The sequence below is a fragment of the Molothrus aeneus genome, chromosome W (assembly GCF_037042795.1).
Source record: "Molothrus aeneus isolate 106 chromosome W, BPBGC_Maene_1.0, whole genome shotgun sequence".
Classification (NCBI taxonomy): domain Eukaryota; kingdom Metazoa; phylum Chordata; class Aves; order Passeriformes; family Icteridae; genus Molothrus; species Molothrus aeneus.
Window position 1 is genome coordinate 10858123 of NC_089679.1, and position 17411 is coordinate 10875533.

The 17411-nt window shown below is 44.4% G+C and overlaps 1 long non-coding RNA gene across 1 annotated transcript; it reads right to left on the bottom strand.

Moving 5' to 3' along the window:
* Positions 1–635: 635 nt before the first annotated feature.
* LOC136568545 (uncharacterized) lies at positions 636–10038 on the bottom strand. Its single transcript, XR_010785246.1, has 2 exons — positions 9938–10038; positions 636–2775 (listed from the first exon to the last, which is right to left on the bottom strand). It is a non-coding gene; the product is annotated as an uncharacterized lncRNA (long non-coding RNA).
* Positions 10039–17411: the final 7373 nt, after the last annotated feature.

The window sequence follows — 17411 nt, forward strand, 5'->3', positions numbered from 1 at the left end:
GGTATTATTTCTTGCAATAGCACCTTGGTTACCTCCTGAACTTTGGCAGTCCTAGTGGGAAAGGCTTCTGCCCACCTAGAAAATGTATCTGTCAATACCAATAAATAGCGATACCCCCCTTTTCTTGGGAGTTCTGTAAAGTCAATTTGCCACTGCTGCCTAGGTCCATGGCCCCTCCCAATTTGGCTCAGTTTTGGTTTGGGGATATTCTTAGGGTTAGTCTTGAGGCAAAAGTCACACTACTGGGTGACCTAGGTGATTGTGGCATATAAATTCCTGGCAACAATTCTTTCAGTTAAATAAGTGTTCAGGGCATCAATTCCTCAGTGGTTTTTCTGGTGTTCCTCCCTCACCAATGACCACAACAAATGAGAAGGAATAACTAGCTTCTTGTTAAGAGTAGCCCACCCCTTTTGATCATATATCTCTTTTTGATCTTCAATTAACTTTCTGTCTTTGTTATTATATTCAGGCTTACATTCAAGGAAAATTTTTCCATCTGGAATTAGGGCTCCCTCAGTGGGAATCCAACCTTTTACTGCTTCTTTTGCCTCTCTCATGATCCGCTAGTACAAACAGGGGTCGTGATGGTTTGTTAACTGATTTCAGAGTGCAAAAAACACACAGCGGGGGAATTTCAGTATTAATCCAAACAAATGTACCTTTTATTGAGTGTCCACAGCAAATGCAATAGAAGGATTAGAAAGGAGATAAAGGATAGAGAGAGAGAGAGGAAGAAAGAGGGGAGGGGAATAGCTACCAATGGAGAGACGAAATCCTCGTGGTCCGGCCAATAGATCCATCTTGTCACGTCGGGGAAAATCTCAAAGTCTTTGGTTAACTCAGGGGTCTTTTATAGTCTTATGTCGATGGAACAGATACAGGACAGTGGAGAATAAGTCCATTGAGAACAAGTACAGACAGTCCAGTTCCGAACAAGACAAACCAGTCCCAGCAGTGAGTAGAGCCCATTTTTTCAGAACTGGTTCCCATGGGAAACCAGTCTTCATCCAGAGAACACACCTGCAGGCAATTTTTGGCAGACATCCCTCTTCAGTCAGGCCAGCGCCCCTGTGTCGCAGACATCTTTTCACTAAAAATCCTTTCTTTAGGATTTTTCCTTCTGAGAAGCGAAGAGGCCTCAGAGACAGAATGTAAACAATGGTTATCTGCTGCTGTGGAATGCAACAGGTCCACCTGTGATTTGCCCATCTTGGATGTGCATAATTAATGGCCAATCAAGGACTGAGCTATCTCGGACAGAGTCCGAGAGAGCTGCCTTTGTTATCATTCTTTTCTATTCTATTCTTAGCTAGCCTGCTGAGGAAACCTTTTCCTTTCCTATTTCTTTTTAGTATAGTTATAATGTAATATATATATATCATAAAATAATAAATCAAGCCTTCTGAACATGGAGTCAACATTCTCGTCTCTTCCCTCATCCAAGAACCCCTGTGAACACAGTCACACCCCTGTGTTAGAATTTTAAGGGTCTCAGTCTCAGTCCTTGAGAGGGTGTCGCAGACATCTTTTCATTTAAAATCCTTTCTTAGGATTTTTTCTTCCTGAGAAGCTGAGAGGCTTCAGGAACAAAATGTAAACAATGGTTATCTGCTGCTGTGGAATGCAACAGGTCCATCTGTGATTGGCCCATCTTGGATGTTTATAATTAATGGCTAATCCCAGCCCAGTTAGCTTGGACTCTCTGTCCGAGACACAAACCTTTATTATTCATTCCTTTCTATTCCTAGCTTAGCTAGCCTTCTGAGACAAAACTTTTCCTTCTATTCTTTTTAGTATAGTTTTAATGTAATATATATCATAAAATAATAAATCAAGCCTTCTGAATATGGAGTCAACATTCTCGTCTCTTCCCTCACCTGAAAACCCCTGTGAACACCGTCACAGGAGAGGGCTTCAATCTCCATCCTTGATGGCAGTCATGAGGCAGATGAGGGATCTTCCATGGAGGATCACCAAAGTTAAAGTGAGTGGCATCTGGCCAAGAGGTGTGGAAATTCATGGGCTATGTGATGAGTGGGAATCATGAAGCAGGTGTAAGCATATAGAGCAAGCCGCTAATTGCCAGTCCCTGCTCGAAGCAGTGTATCGTGGTGGTACAGCAAGCACAACTGCAAACAATCACTTGGCAAGCATCCACCTCAACCAGGCCAGAACTCCAGTCAGGTTCTTCAGGGTCTTAGTCTCTGCCCTTGCGACGATCGTGAGGCAAACAAAGGAAACTTCGGACCGTCTCTTACAGCCTCTCTGTCTGCCAGTTCATTTCCTTCCTCCAATTCTGAGCTCACGTTCTGGTATGCCTTAATGCGCATAATTGCTACCTTCTCAGGCAGCTGAACTGCTTCCAATAGTTGGATTATCTCTTGTGCGTGTTTAAAGTTTTTCCTTTGCAAGGTCAGCAGACCTCTATCTTTCCAAATGGCTCCATGTGCATGCACAACCCCAAATGCATACCTCGAGTCTGTGTATATGTTTATTTTCTTCCCTTCCGCCATTTCTAGGGCATGAGTTAGGGCAATTATCTTAGCCTTTTGGGCAGAGGTCCCTGTTGGCAAGGGTCCAGATTCTATTACCTCTCTGCAGGTAGTGACTGCATACCCAGCAAGTTGTTTTCCACAGACAACATAGCTGCTTCCATTAGTAAACCAGGTCTCTGCATCATCCAAAGGAGTGTCCTTTAAGTCTAGGCGGCTGGAGTAAGTAGCTTCAATAGTCTCCAAGCAGTCATGGCGTACTGCCTCACCCTGGTTTCCACTGAGAAAAGAAGTTGGATTGATAATATTAGTAACCACTATCTCAACATAAACTTGTTCCAACATGATGGCATGGTATTTTAAAAACCTTTCTGGTGAAAGCCAATACCTGCCCTTTACTTCCAGTACTGTAGACACTGTATGTGACACTAGCACAGTCATTTTCTGGCCCAGAGTAAATTTGCGTGCTTCTTGGATATTTACCACAACTGCTGCTCCAGCTCTGAGACAACCTGGCCATCCTTTGGCTGTTGCATCTAGTTTACAGAATTCACAGAATGACTAGGTTGGAAGAGACCTTCAACATCATCAAGTCCAACCCATGCCCTAACACCTCAACTAAACCATGGCACTGAGTGCCACATCCATTCTTTTCTTAAACACATCCAGGGATAGTGACTCCACCACCCCCCTGGGCAGACTATTCCAAAACTTTGTGGATGCCATGGGACAGAGAGAGAGAAACGGCAAGCATTTCTCACAGTGGCTTGTGAGAATTTTCAGGGAGTTGTAAGAATGTGATAATCTGTAAGTATAAACAATCTGCAGGTGGTGTTTTTCTACTTTGTTTTTCTGTTCTTCTCAAGGACAGTCTATGAGAAAGGTGTTTTTGTTACTTAGCCAATCAAATAGAATGTATCGTATCACTCTATATAAACCGTGCGGTTCTCTTGAATAAAGCCTTCTTTTGCTCTTTCTACCATACTGCCTCTTGCCTGTTCTTGTGTCATTCTAGGTGCAACAGTGACAGAACTTTATCACCCTTTCTGTAAAAAACTTTTTCTGAATATCCAACCTATATTCCCCTTGACGCAGCTTGAGACTGTGTCCTCTGATTCTGTCAGTTGCTGCCTCGAGAAAAGGACCAACCCCCACCTGACTACAACCACCTTTCAGGAAGTTGTAGAGAGTGATTAGGTCACCTCTGAGTCTCCTTTTCTCCAGGCTAAACAACCCCAGCTCCCTCAGTCATTCCTCACAGGGCTTGTGTTCCAAGCCCCTCACCAACCTTGTTGCCCTCCTCTGGACACGCTCAAGCTTCTCAGCATCCTTCCTAAACTGATGGGCCCAGAACTGGACACAATACTCAAGATGCGGTCTCACCAGCGCCGAGTACAGGGGAAGAATTACCTCCCTGCTCCTGCTGGCCACACAATTCCTAATGCAGGTCAGGATGCCATTGGCCTTCTTGGTCACCAGGGCAAACTGCTGGCTCATATTCAACTGGCTGTTGACCAGTACCCCCAGGTCCCTTTCCGCCTGAATACTGTCCAGCCACACTGTCCCCAGATTGTAATGTTGCAGGGGGTTTTTGTGGCCAAAATGCAGGACTCGGCACTTGGATTTATTAAACTTCATCCTGTTAGACTCTGCCCATTCATTCAACCATTCCAAGTCTCTCTGCAGAGCCCTCCTACCCTCCAACAGATCGACACACAATCCCAGCTTAGTGTCATCCACAAACTTATTAATGAAAGAATCAGTCCCCTCATCCATGTCATCAATAAAAATATTGAACAGAACTGGCCCCAGCACAGACCCCTGAGGGACACCACTGGTGACTGGCCGCCAGCCAGATGCAGCACCATTCGCCACCACTCTCTGGGCCCGGCCATCCAGCCAGTTCTTAACCCAATAAAGAGTGTTCCTGTCCAAGTGGTGGGCTGCCAGCTTTTCCATGAGTATGCTGTGGGAGACAGTGTCAAAGGCCTTGCTGAAGTCCAAATAGACAACATCCACAGCCTTTCCTGCATCCACAAGGTGGGTCACATGGTCATAGAAGGAGATCAGATTGGTCAGACATGACCTACCCCTCCTAAACCCATGCTGTCTGGGTCTGACAAGCTGGCCATCCTCTAAGTTCTGTGTGATGACACTCAATATAAACTGTTCCATAACCTTACCAGGTACTGAGGTCAGGCTAACTGACCTGTAATTAACAGGATCCTCCTTCCTATCCTTTTTATGAATGGGCATCATATTGTCCAGCTTCCAGTCATCTGGAACCTCACCAGTGAGCCAGGACTGCTGGTAAATGATGGAGAGTGGCTTCGCAAGCTCACCTGCCAGCTCCCTCATCACCCTGGGATGGATCCCATCTGGTCCCATCGATTTATGAATATCTGTGCATCTCAGCATTTCTCTGACTACCTCCTCTTGGACAACGGGGGGACCATTCTGCTCCCTGATACCATTGACCAACCCAAGAGGACTGTTATCCTGAAGGCAAGTCTTCCCACTGAAAACTGAGGCAAAGAGGGCGTTAAGCAGTTCTGCCTTCTCCTCATCTGCAGTTACTAAGATCCCTTCTGCATCTAATAAAAAACAAAGGTTAGTCTTACTTTTCCTTTTACCATTAATATATTTATTAAAGCATTTTTTATTATCCTTTACAAAAGTTGCCATTTTAAGCTTGAACTGAGCTTTGGCCTCCCTAATTTTTTTCCTGCATGCTCTAGCAGCCCCCTTTAATACTTCCTGAGAGACCTGACCCTCCTTCCAATGATAATACATCCTTTTTTTATTCCTAAGTTCCTCTAAAACCTCCTTGCCCATCCAGGCTGGACGTTTGCCTTGTCGACTTGTCTTTCAGCACACAGGGACAGTCTGTTCCTGTGCCCTCAAGATCTCCGTTTTGAAGCACACCCACCCTTCCAGAACTCCTTTGTTTTTAAGGGCTGGTCTGAATAAGTCTCCTGAATAGGCCAAATTGTGCCCTCCAGAAGTCCAATGTAAAAGTCTAATTAATGTTCATCCTGATTTCACCAAATATCAAGAATATTATAATTTCATGGTCACTGTGCCCTAAGCAGCCTCCACCACATTTCCCATCTGCCCATCTCTATTTACAAATAACAGATCTAACATAGTCCCTCCCCTGGTGGCCTCACCTACCAGCTGCTTGGAAAAGTAAGCAACTGGACCCATGTCTTGGGCCAATATTCCCAAGGTAATCCCTTGTTTCTCATGGGAAAATAGAAAGAATGGTTTACTCACATCTGGAAGTTCCAAAGCCTGAGCTGACATGAAGGCACTCTTTAGCTGGTGAAAGGCCCACGTGGCTTCCTTTTTCCACTGGTGAGCTCTATCTCCATTAGCAATAAGAGCATATAGGGGTTTTACAAGCAGCCCATAGTTATAAATCCATAGCTGGCACCACCCTGTCATCCCTAGAAAGACTCAGAGTTCCTTTATTGTCTGAGGTTTCAGGGTTTGGCATATTGCTTCCTTTGGAGCTTGTCCTAAAGTCCATTGTCCAGCACTAACCTTGTATCCCAGGTAGATTACCTTCTGTTTCACTATCTTTGCCTTTTTCTTTGATACTCTGTATCCTTGGAGTCCTAGGAAGTTTAAAAGGCTTACCATCCATCCAGGCCACACACGCTTCCCTTGTCTGAGTGGCTATTAGAAGATCATCCACATACTGCAATAGCCTTCCTTCTTCCAGTGGAGCTTCCCTGGACTCTAGGTCTTTTGCAACTTGTTCTCCAAACAGAGTGGGAGAGCTTTTAAAACCTTGAGGCAATATGGTCCATGTGAGCTGAGTTTTGTGCCCACTTTTAGGGCTTTCCCATTCAAATGCAATGATTTTCTGGCTGGCTTTGTGGATGGAGAGGCAAAAGAAGGCATCTTTCAAATCTAAAATGGTAAACTAAGTTAGCTCAGGTGTTAAGCAGGTTAGCAAAGTCTATGGATTTGCCATCATAGGATATAAGTCCTCTGTTATTTTGTTGACAGTCCTTAAATCTTGTACTATTCTATATGACTCATCAGGCTTTCGAACAGGTAAAATGGGAGTATTGAAATCAGATTGGCATTCCTTTTGCAATTTTAACTGCAAAAAGTTCTCAAATATTGGGCTGATCCTTTCCCTGCTTTCCTTTTTCAGGGGTTACTGTTTGATCTTAACTGGTGGTTTCCCTTCTTTAAGTTTGATCACTATGGGAGTGGTATTTTTCATCTTCCCTGGTACATTGGAGGCCCATACTCCAGGAGACAGTTGGGTCAATATCTCTCCACTAATTTCTTCTTCGGGTTTAATAGTTGTTAGTATTAAACTTAACACCTTTATGTACTTTTGATCATTTACTTCTAGAGTAACTTCCCCATTCTTGAATGTGATGGTTGCTTGCAACTGTTCCAATAAATCTCTCCCTAAAAATACCTTTGGCGAATTGGGCAGGTATAAAAACTTGTGGATGCTCTACTGTTTCCCTAGTCTATATTTTAGAGGTTTGCAAAAATATGCCTATTTAGATTGTCCAGTTGTTCCCTGCACTACAACATAATAATTCTTTATAGGCACTAAAGCTTTATTTAAAACTGAATATGTTGCTCTCATGACAACCAAAAATTTCACCTTCTTCCTCCAGTCTCATTGTTATAACTAGTGGATCTGCCTGGGTGTAGTCCCCCGGTCCTCTTCAGTCATCTTGCACATGAGCAACTACTATCCCTTTCTCCTGACGGTCACCTTGTCTCCACTCTGGGCATTAGTTTGTCTAGTGACTGGTCTTCCTGTAAATTGCACACTGATCTCTGCCTGAGGTGGAGCTTGTCTGGGTGGTCCCTGCTTGCATTTCTCTTGCTTTTCTTCTTGTACCACTGCTACTAGCTTTTTCATTCCCTTTTTGCATCCTTCCTCCCAGTTACTAAATACTCTTTATGCTTCTTCTAGCAAGGCCTCAAGGTTTCTCCCTTCTGGCCGAGGGATTTTCTGAAGTTTATGCCTGATATCTCTAGTAGATTGTCCCAAAAATGAATTACCTAGCTGATTCATTCCTATCTCAGACCCCAGGTCTAATGATGTATGGTGACGCATAGCATCCCTTAAATGCTCTAGAAACTCGGACGGAGTCTCGAAAGGCCCCTGCTTAAGAGAATATAAGGCAGACCAATTTATGGTCTTCGTAATAGCCCTCTCCACTCTCGTTGCTATCTAATCTTGATAATATGCTAATTTCTTTAATTCTATCAATATATTTGTGTCACGGTGTGCCAAGTCCCAGCTAGGTGGTAACAGGGGCACGACAGAGCCCCCGTTCAAGCTCCGCAGAATCCCAGCCACCAGTAGAGGTTCGGTGCAGGAACAAAAGGCAGCAGCACGGGCCCTGGGGTGGAACTGGGGTAACTTTATTCGATGGTAAAACTCCCCGAGTCCAGGATCCCAGGACTCTGAACTGAGGGCAGACAATTGCTTATAAACAGGGGGAGGTGTCAGAGGAGGATACAATCTTTAACTAATCGGGGGAATTGCGGGTGGAACACAAGGCGGGGAATACAATGTGTAAACCAATGAACGATTTCAAGGGAGGAGAACAGCTTAAGTAAACTAATAGGGTTTCGAAGGATACAAAACTGACAGGGAAGTTTCTAAAGGGAAGGGCAGGTTCAGGGAGGGATTGACATTTAATGGAAGGAGGAGTAAGGAAGGTTCTTGGGGAAAGGTAGGGACAGGAAGGGTTAACAACTGGGAAGGGGGGGTTGAAACTTGGCAGGGAGTAGCTAGGTAACAAACAGAAAAATCGACACTTAACTAAACTAAATAATGGGGAGGACAATACAGAGGGGTTGCAAAACCACAAATTAAACAGTGAACATGCCAAATAAAGAAAACACACTACAACATATTTGGATCCCATTTTGGGTCTTGGAGAGGGAAAAATTCTCTTACATCTAATCGCTGGCTTTTACAGTGATCCTCTGCCAAAGTCCCTGTTGTTTTAAAGATCAGCTGCTTTTTTGTTTCAGTGAAAGCATCCAGTAATAACTGGATGTCTCCCCAATCTGGGTTGTGTTGTTTGATAACATATCGTAAACACTTGGCAGTAAGTATCGGATCACTGTGATAAGTTTTAGTCATCTTTTCCCATGCCTCTAGATTAAGGGTGGAGAATGGTACTTTAATCATTAGTCTCCCTCCTTCTGGTCTCACTGCCTCTCACAGAGGGGCCTGTAACACTGCTTGCCTCCTGGTTCTGGTCAAAACCGGACTGCCAGGAGGGGAGTGGGTTTGAGCAGATGTGCCTTCCAAGCTTGCATCCTCTTGTTTTTTAGGAAAGTCTACCTGATCTTCATCCTCCCATCTCCTAGGAGGAGCTTTCAGTAAATCTATTGTTTCTTGTTCTTGAACTGCAGCATGGTAAACCTTATCTGATTTGGTACATCATTGTCCTATACTGCATACTGAGCAACATCGCTTAATTTGCCCTCTCTTTGCTTTGTTTTCCTTCTAAATGGGCTAACACCAGTGGGTCTGAGGGAGCTCTGAGCCCACAGTCCCTCTGCCACTCTGGATGATTTCATAAGGCGAAAAACATATCGGTATAAGAGACTTCATCCTACTTCCCTTCTTGTCTTAAAAACAGCATTAACTGCAACAAGGTGTTATAATCTAAAGTTCTGGTAGGTGGCCTCTTTGCTCCATCTTCTAGCTTGTATAATGGCCACCACCGCATGCAGTATTGGATTAAATCTTTCTTGTTCTCCGATCTACCCCTACTGGCGACTTCCTTCCAGTGGGCCAACATACACCCCAAAGGTCTAGCTCAGGGAACTTTTTTGCTCTGGTTAGTTCCCATTATCTCCTTATCCTATCTCGCTTCCACCCAAACCTCTCTTTACAAAGCCTCACAGTCTTTTCCCAATCTTCCTCCCACATGCAACCCCAGGTTACGGGTACCAGATGTGATTTTCTACACACAAGCTTTAAAATCTGAGGTTCAAAATTGGCTCAATTAGGAAACCTCTGTCCACACTCAGAGCATATGCCCCGCCGCCTACTGGAACAGCAATACCAACACCTCTCACAAATTCTGCACTGCAATAGTACCTATGCAGAGTGCTAGCCTCTCAAGGTGCCCAAGGCTTCTAAGAATTGCCCACAAATGCAGGCTATTCCATTTACCTCTTCATGAATTTCTAAATTCCCTACAGTGAGTTGTTCCCAATCTAGAGAAACTACATTACTAGTTGAAGTCTGGTAAAGCCCCTCTAAATAAACTTGTTCATCCCCTCTATCTATCTAGTGATTTACTGGATTCACAAACTCCCAGGGGTCAAGTCCGAACCACTGAGGCAGTGGAATCTCTTCAGTTCGTCTAGCTATGGTTAAAACATGCACAATCTACACAAACACATTTAAACATGCTATGTGTCCTCACCTACATTTCTCCGCTTGCTCTGCTTCTTCCCAGCTGCTTCCCCGCGGAATGGTATCTACCCCGACAGCTTCCCAGCCGGCACACCCTACTTGTTGTTTTGGGCTTCACTCGGCTGCCTCAGTCGCGGGTAGAGCCCCCCCCCCCCCCCCCCCCCCCCCCGTGTACGCTCACTTGCTCACTCCCTTTTTCACATAACCGAGTCCACAAAGCCACTCAGTCACACAATCACAAAAACCAATTACCATTAACTACAGTGTCCAGACACCACAAGCACACAATAACAGCAAGTATAATAGCAGCACTAATGTTCCAGATTCACTCGACTCACCCCCAGAGCCTCTAGAAGTCGCACAATCGATCAGTGAATTCCTTCACTAGCCATTCTATCAGCAAGTGGACCCTTCCCCCTGCCACCGGCTAAGCTCGGCCGGCCGGCAGCTGCTTGCAAGCTCCAAACCTTTAGTCACACAGGGACTGAACTGTGCGCCAGACATCTCTGAGCGGTTTACCAGCAGCCCTTTTGGCCAAGGCCTCTTTCTAAGCTTGATACATACTGTTTATCTTTGCATACTACCAGGCCATTGTCTGTCTCCACAGGGGGGGTGAGCCGGGATGCGGAGCCCCTCCAAGAAAAGTCCCCCAGGGTGCACCAAGGAAGTCTGCCTCCCCACTCTGCCTCTCCAGGGGACAGAGACGATCTCCTGCGTGGCTTGCCAGAAAAATGATTTGCAGAAAAAACTTCACAAATGTGGTGGTTTGACAGGAAATGGGTTGGAAATTTGGTGGGGGGAGGAGGAAATGCATTTGTGAGGTTTTCATTTTCCCTGTGTGTGTGTTCCTTTTTATCTGTAGTTGTAGAGTAGTTAATAAAGTTCTGGTTCTTTTTTCCCTAAGTAGGAGCCTGCTTTGCTTATTCCTGGTCACATCTCACAGCAGAAACCAGGGAGAAGGTATCTTCATGGGGGCACTGGCATTGTGCCAGTGTTAAACCATGACAACAACTCATAAAAGTTTTGAAGTAGATATGTATCTTTATTCAGTGCTGGGCACTTGCACAATCAATGAGCATGCAAACTCCCCAAGAGTCGACTTCCCTTTGTCCCCTAACCTGTTGCATATGCATTCATCTTCACAAAAGGTTCATGCATATTCATTTACTAGCCCTGCTTTGCATTACAATTAGTTCCTATCAGTCCTTGTGCAGAGAGCTCTCTGGTTGTCCTTCAGTCTTCTTGGTATCTTGGCAGCCTCAGTTTTGCTTTGTTTCTTGTTTCAAGGTCTAAGGGGCCCCTCTTATCTCCCTCTAGCTTGGAAGTTCAGATTCCTTTCACCTTGTTTGGGACAGTTTTACGAGCTACAGGCTTTTTGTGAGCACAGCAAGTTAACAGACTAAACATGTTAACACAACACACTTCATTTATGCGAGCAAGCTACTGACTAAAAAATTCAAAACAGCACACTCAATCTAAATCTGAAATTGATTTCTACCCCAAGTTAATTTCTAACCCCATGTCTCAAAAGACAGTGGGAACAGTGTGAAAGGAGACTTGGACTTACATTTGAAAATAACCCTAAACCTTGCTTTATTTGTAGAGATTATTCCCACCAGGCATGGCCTCTGTGTGTTATAGGTGTCAGAGAAAGCGGTATTGCACATCAGAGCACCGGGATTGCCCACGGTATGATCCTTTTTGCTATTCGTATGGTGATTGTATTATTTTCAAAATTTGTGTGTGCACAGGATTATGGCTTGCCTTCACATAGGTATTTTTGGGAACAAGATTGGCCTCCTCAGGCTGATCCTTTTTGTAGGATTCAGTCTCTACAAAGGGGAAATGGTCGTGGTGCCAGCCCTTCCAGAAGGTAATGTTCAGCTTATGCTTGCTTCAGCTTTAAATGAATCTACTTTGTGCATTTCTATGACTTCTCCCAGTAACCCTTTTCAAACTTGCTTCGTTGCCATGCCCTTACAGGAAAGTGAGTGGGATACTTTATTCAACTTGACAACCCAAAGAAATTGTACCACCCTAGGTCGAGTTGAACCAAAGTGGTGGCGCGATACGGAGTACCATAAAAAGCAAGGCCAGATGGCTAGATGGTTTTTTGCTAACAACAGTGGTCAAGGGACGGATATAATTAATGAGTTTCCCCTTCTCCCCCTACAGTCTGAAGAGCTTGACATTCTCAGATCCACACAGTCCTTTGTGTGTTTCTTTTAAAATTACACCCATAGGACCTGGACCTATGTTAACAAAGTAAAAATAAACCCTGGCTTTGATGTTTCAGGTACAGGTATTTATGCCAATGCCTCTGCTTGGTGTAATCACACCTTACTGCACTAAGTTATTCCAGGAGAAGTTGCCATCGGACTAATAGACAATATATTTTTAATTTGTGGAAATAGAGCTTGGAAAGGAATACCAGGAGAGGCAATAGGAGGCCCTTGCACTTTTGGGTGACTAACTGTGTTTCACCCCTCACAGATAAACTTAACATCTTTGCATAAGCTAGGACAGGTGAAATGCAGCACACATACATACACCCCAGATTGTGACGATAACGTACAGTCATGGGAAACTGGGGCATGAGTACTTGCCTCAATTATTCCATCTATTGGCACGGCACATTCACAAAAAACTTTAAATGAGCTTGGTTGCTGGCTTGCAAAACAAACTAATGCTACTAGCTCTGCTTTAACAGGCTTATTAACAGATATTGATAGTGTAAGGCATACAACATTGCAAAATAGAGCTGCCATAGATTTTTTGCTTTTAGTGCATGAACATGGCTGTGAAGACTTTGAAGGCTTATGCTGCATGAACCTGTCTGATCATTCTCAGTCTATCCATGCTAGCATACAGGCCCTTCAACACAGTGTAATTAAATTACAGGTTGTTAGCAATGGGGACTGGCTTGGGCAGATGCTTGGGGGATGTGGGCTTACTGGCTGACTTAAAAACTTGATAAAGACAGGGATTTATATTTTAGCTATAGTAATGCTTTTGATGATTTGCTTGCCATGTGTTTTGCAATGCATTCAAAGATTAATAGATAAATCCCTGAAAAGAATTTTGATGGTTGAACAGAAAGGGAGAGATATGGGGATGCAGCTGGGAAGTGGAGCAGAGAGTACTGCAGAGTTAATGGGTGATGTGGACATCTTGGCCTTGATGGGCCAAAAGCCCTGGGAACATCAAACAGAAATCTGAGGGAGGAAAGAAAATTAATGTTGTACTTTGTTTTAAGGAAGTCGTGTAAGACTGCAGGTGTAAGATTGTGGTTAAGCAATATTGCTAAGAAACATTAATAATGTGCTTATTGCCTGGCAGTGGAAAATTTTATCTAAAGCTGTAAGAGTATATAAACCAAGCTTTCGAAACAATAAACAACTTCTTGCTTGCCCTAAGTGGAGTCTTGTCTCTCAGTCGTTGACACTGACAGCCTTCTTGTATGGCCCCTTCTTAACAGCTCTCTTCCCTCTCAGTTCATGTACATGAGCTTCCAGCTTAAAGGTGGGTTCACCATCCCACTTCCTCCTGTCCTTCCCCCATGTCACGCAAAAAGAACCAGAGCGCACCACATGACATATGCCTGGGGCTTCCTTTCCATCTGACTGGGGCAGGAAAGGACTGATCTCTTGGGCTGTCCCTGAGAGCTGAGGTACTGGCCTATAGAGATGTGGAGGTACTAAGATTTTCTTCAAAGATTTGGAGCCAAGAAGACACTCCCTCCACAATTGTTGTATCCATATCTGGGCAATACATTGCTGTCAAGCTGTTAGAATATGACACTGGGGTAGTTTGAATCATCTTCCTCCACATGGCCTGTGTGCACAGGACATTCTCTGGATCTTTAGAGACCTCATCATCATAATTTAGATCACCAGAGATGACTTCCAGCACTGCTAATTCTCTCAGGTACTAGATACCTTCATCTACAGTGGTCCACTTTCCTGGGGAGTTCACAAGATCTTCCTTAAATTAATATCTTGCTCTCACAATTCAGAGTAGTCATCTCCAGAGACTGCAAATTGATGCCTCTTTTCTAATTCCTCTTTCAATTCTCTGATTTCTAGCAAGGGATCCCAGCTATTGGGCTTCCTTACCTTACAACTGCTAACTGATGGTCCCATTATTCCAGCATAAGAGGCCAGGCAGAAATCCACTCACCTGGCTGGCAGCTGTAATATTTTCACGTGTCAAAGTTCTTATGAGGTCAGGGACTGGGTAATTTCTGCTTCCTGTTTGAATTCATAGAATCTTAAAATCATATAATGGTTTGGGGTGGAAGGGACCTTAAAGATCATCTAGTTCCAACCCCCCTGCCATGAGCAGTGATGGCACCCAATAGATCAGGTTCCTCATAGCCCCATCTAACTTGGCCTTGAACACCTCTAGGGATGGGGCACCCACAACTTCTCTGGGGAACCTGTTCCAGTGCCTTACTACCAGGGAATCACAGAATAACAGAACGGGTCAGGTTGGAATGGACCACAGTGGACCATCTGGTTCAACCTACCTGCTCAAGCAGAGACATCCTACAGCACATTGCACAGGATTGTGTCCAGTGGTTCTTGAATATCTCCAGTGAGGGAGACTCCACACCCTCTCTGCTCAATCTGTTCTTGTGCTCGGTCACCTGCACAGTAAAGAAGTTTTTCATGTTCAGGTAGAACTTTCTGTGCATCAACTTCTTCCCATTGCCTCTTGTCCTATTGCTTGGCATCGCTGAGAAGAGCCTGGCTCCATCCTCGTGGTACCCTTCTGTGAATGCTAAGAAAGAGAAATTGATAGTTTCCTATAGTTTCCCAGGCATCATTCTGGGAAAAGCTCTGAGAAGCTCAGAGAAAAGAATGAAAACAATTCTTAAGTTTCTGCACCTGGTGTGTGCGAACATGTGGAATGTGTTATGGAAAGATGTTTACCAAAGGGTGGTTTCTTAATCAGCCAATGGTGACGGTATGTTGATTAAAGGACCAATCAGGTCCACCTGTGTTGGAAGAGAGTATAAAAAGGAATGGGTTCATAATAAAATTATTGTTAGCCTTCTGAAAATGCATGGAGTGTGTCATGTGTCACTCATTCATCCATTCCTGACTCAACGGTGACACCCCTCCTTCAGATACTTATAGACATTGATGAGGTCCCCTTTCAGTCATCTCTTTTTGAGGCTGAACAGGCCCAGCTCCCTCAGCCTTTCCTCATAAAAGAGATGCTCCAGTCCCTTTGATGCCATAGGATTTTAGCTTTTCTATTTTTCATGTATTTATAATCCTATAATTCTTTAGTGTATAACTCTAAACTCCATATAGAGTGTTAGCTACTGCTTTCCCATTTTAGTCAGACAAAACAATTCCTCTCTAGGCTTGGGAATCAAGGACACCTTACTATCTCAGGCCCCGAGAAATGTAAATAAAAGTGAGTTGGGGGGGGGGGGGAACTTGGGGTAAAATTACTTAATTACCCAAAGCTGTAATTAGAAGATTGACCCCCAATATGCAAATGGACCAAACTTATAAAAGTGTGAAAACCAGTGACCTGTCACCTATTTTTAGGGTGTAGCCCCCAGGTGGGCTTTGTCTGCCCTAAATGTACCTGAAGACCCTTTAATAAATATACCTTGTTATCTCCATTCTTGTGTCCTTGTTCAGGTGCCAGAAAGGACTCTGGTGGGTTGACCTTGGCTGAACACCAGATGCCCACCAAGCCCCTCTATCACTCCCCTCCTCAGCAGTACAGTGGAAGAAAATAAAATTTTAAAAACTTGTGGGTCAAGATAAAGGGAGTTTACTAAAGCAAAAGCAAAGAGTGTGCATGGAAACAAAGGAAAAAAACCTGAAAGATTTTATTCCCTTTTCCCCATCAACAAGCATGTCCGTCCACTTCCCAGGAAGCAGGGCTTCAGCACACATATAGGTTGCTCTGGAAGGCAAAAGTTGTAAATAACAGATGTCCCCCTTCCTCCTCCTTTCTTTAGCTTTTATGTGAGCAGATGTCAGTGCTCTTTGGGGAAGGGTAGTTACCTGTGAGGATAACTACTGGGAAGAGCTTCTTCTGCACATGACCTTCTTTAACCAGAAAACTTTTGAATAGGGAATGATAATACATGTTTCAGGAGAATAGACTTTGAAAGATTTTTAAATTACAGGGTTCCTCACCTACCCTTAGTTTCTTATTTACAATGTCATATTTAGTTCTGAATTTAACAAGCTTTATCTGTAACAACAATTGTGCTGAGATATCCTATGATGAAAAAAAATTTCCTTTCCAATCTTGCTAGGAGCCATGCTGAGGTGCTTTTCTCATATGTTGCAAACTTCCTGTCACCTGGAAAGCACCTGTCATCACTTAAGACTGAGAAATTCCCAAATTTTAAACCTGAACAGGTCGTTGCACTGGCTGTTGCGTTCACTGCTCTGTCTGGCTGCCTTCTGCTGTGTCCTGTAGATTACAGAGGAAACTCTGGAAAACAAAACAAAACAAAACAAAACTCCTGATTACTTTTTGCTAATAAAAAGTCCCTACCAAACAAACTATAACATTTGAAAACCATAATTTTCAGAAGAGGCGTCTCAATAGCAGTTAATTCCTATAGTCCTGGTATGAGCCAAGAGGAGCATACAACTTGCCACAGCCTAGGAGAAGAGATTAAACTTAGTCTTTCTGGAAAAGTATAGAAGAAAGGAAAGACTAGCCAAGGTCAGCTGAATTGCCTCAGTGTCTTGGTTTGAAAGAGAGGTGTCTGCCAAGGAAGGCAGAAATAGAAAATGTGACCCCCTTCCCTCCAAATTATTATAACTCCAAAATTATGGGGCTTTCAGGCAAAGATATGGGAAAAGGAATAACAGTTTTTTACTAGTATGTATATGTATAACAAGGCAAAAAAACAACCACAATGGCAGCAACAACAAAAACCAGAAATCCAGTAACATCCTTCTCTTGGCTGCCAGGCACTTTCCCCTTTCGTGTAGTTATGGTCACAGCCGGTAGGGGCGCTGTTGGCCTCCTCAAGGGCAGGGCAGGTGCGATGATTCCCCTGCAGCTGCAGGGGGCGTTGTGGCGCGAGATCAGCTGCCTTCTCCACACGGTTAATGGTGGGCAGGCCAGCGGAAGAAATAGAAAAGGAGCTTCCTTTACAAACTCAGAGGGGCAGTCGATCCCAGTGCCCCTCCAGATGGTGAAATGAGCTGTAGCAGGATCCTCGGAGCAGCTGCTGGAAGGTCAGAGGAGAGCACACCCGGGGTAGCAAACAAAATATAGCAGAAACTCCGCAGCTGTAGCAGGAGCCGTGGGGTGTCCCAGCAGTTGCTGGGTTACAGTGTAGCGAAAAACCCACGGCAGTGGCAGAAAAACGGCGGGGCTGGGCAGCGGCACCTGGGCTCCCGAATGCAGCCGGGAGAGGCTTTCTCGGAGGGGGAGGGGCTCGGGGTCCTGGGTTTTCCCCTGAGGCACCTGAGTGTCACCGAAACTGCTGA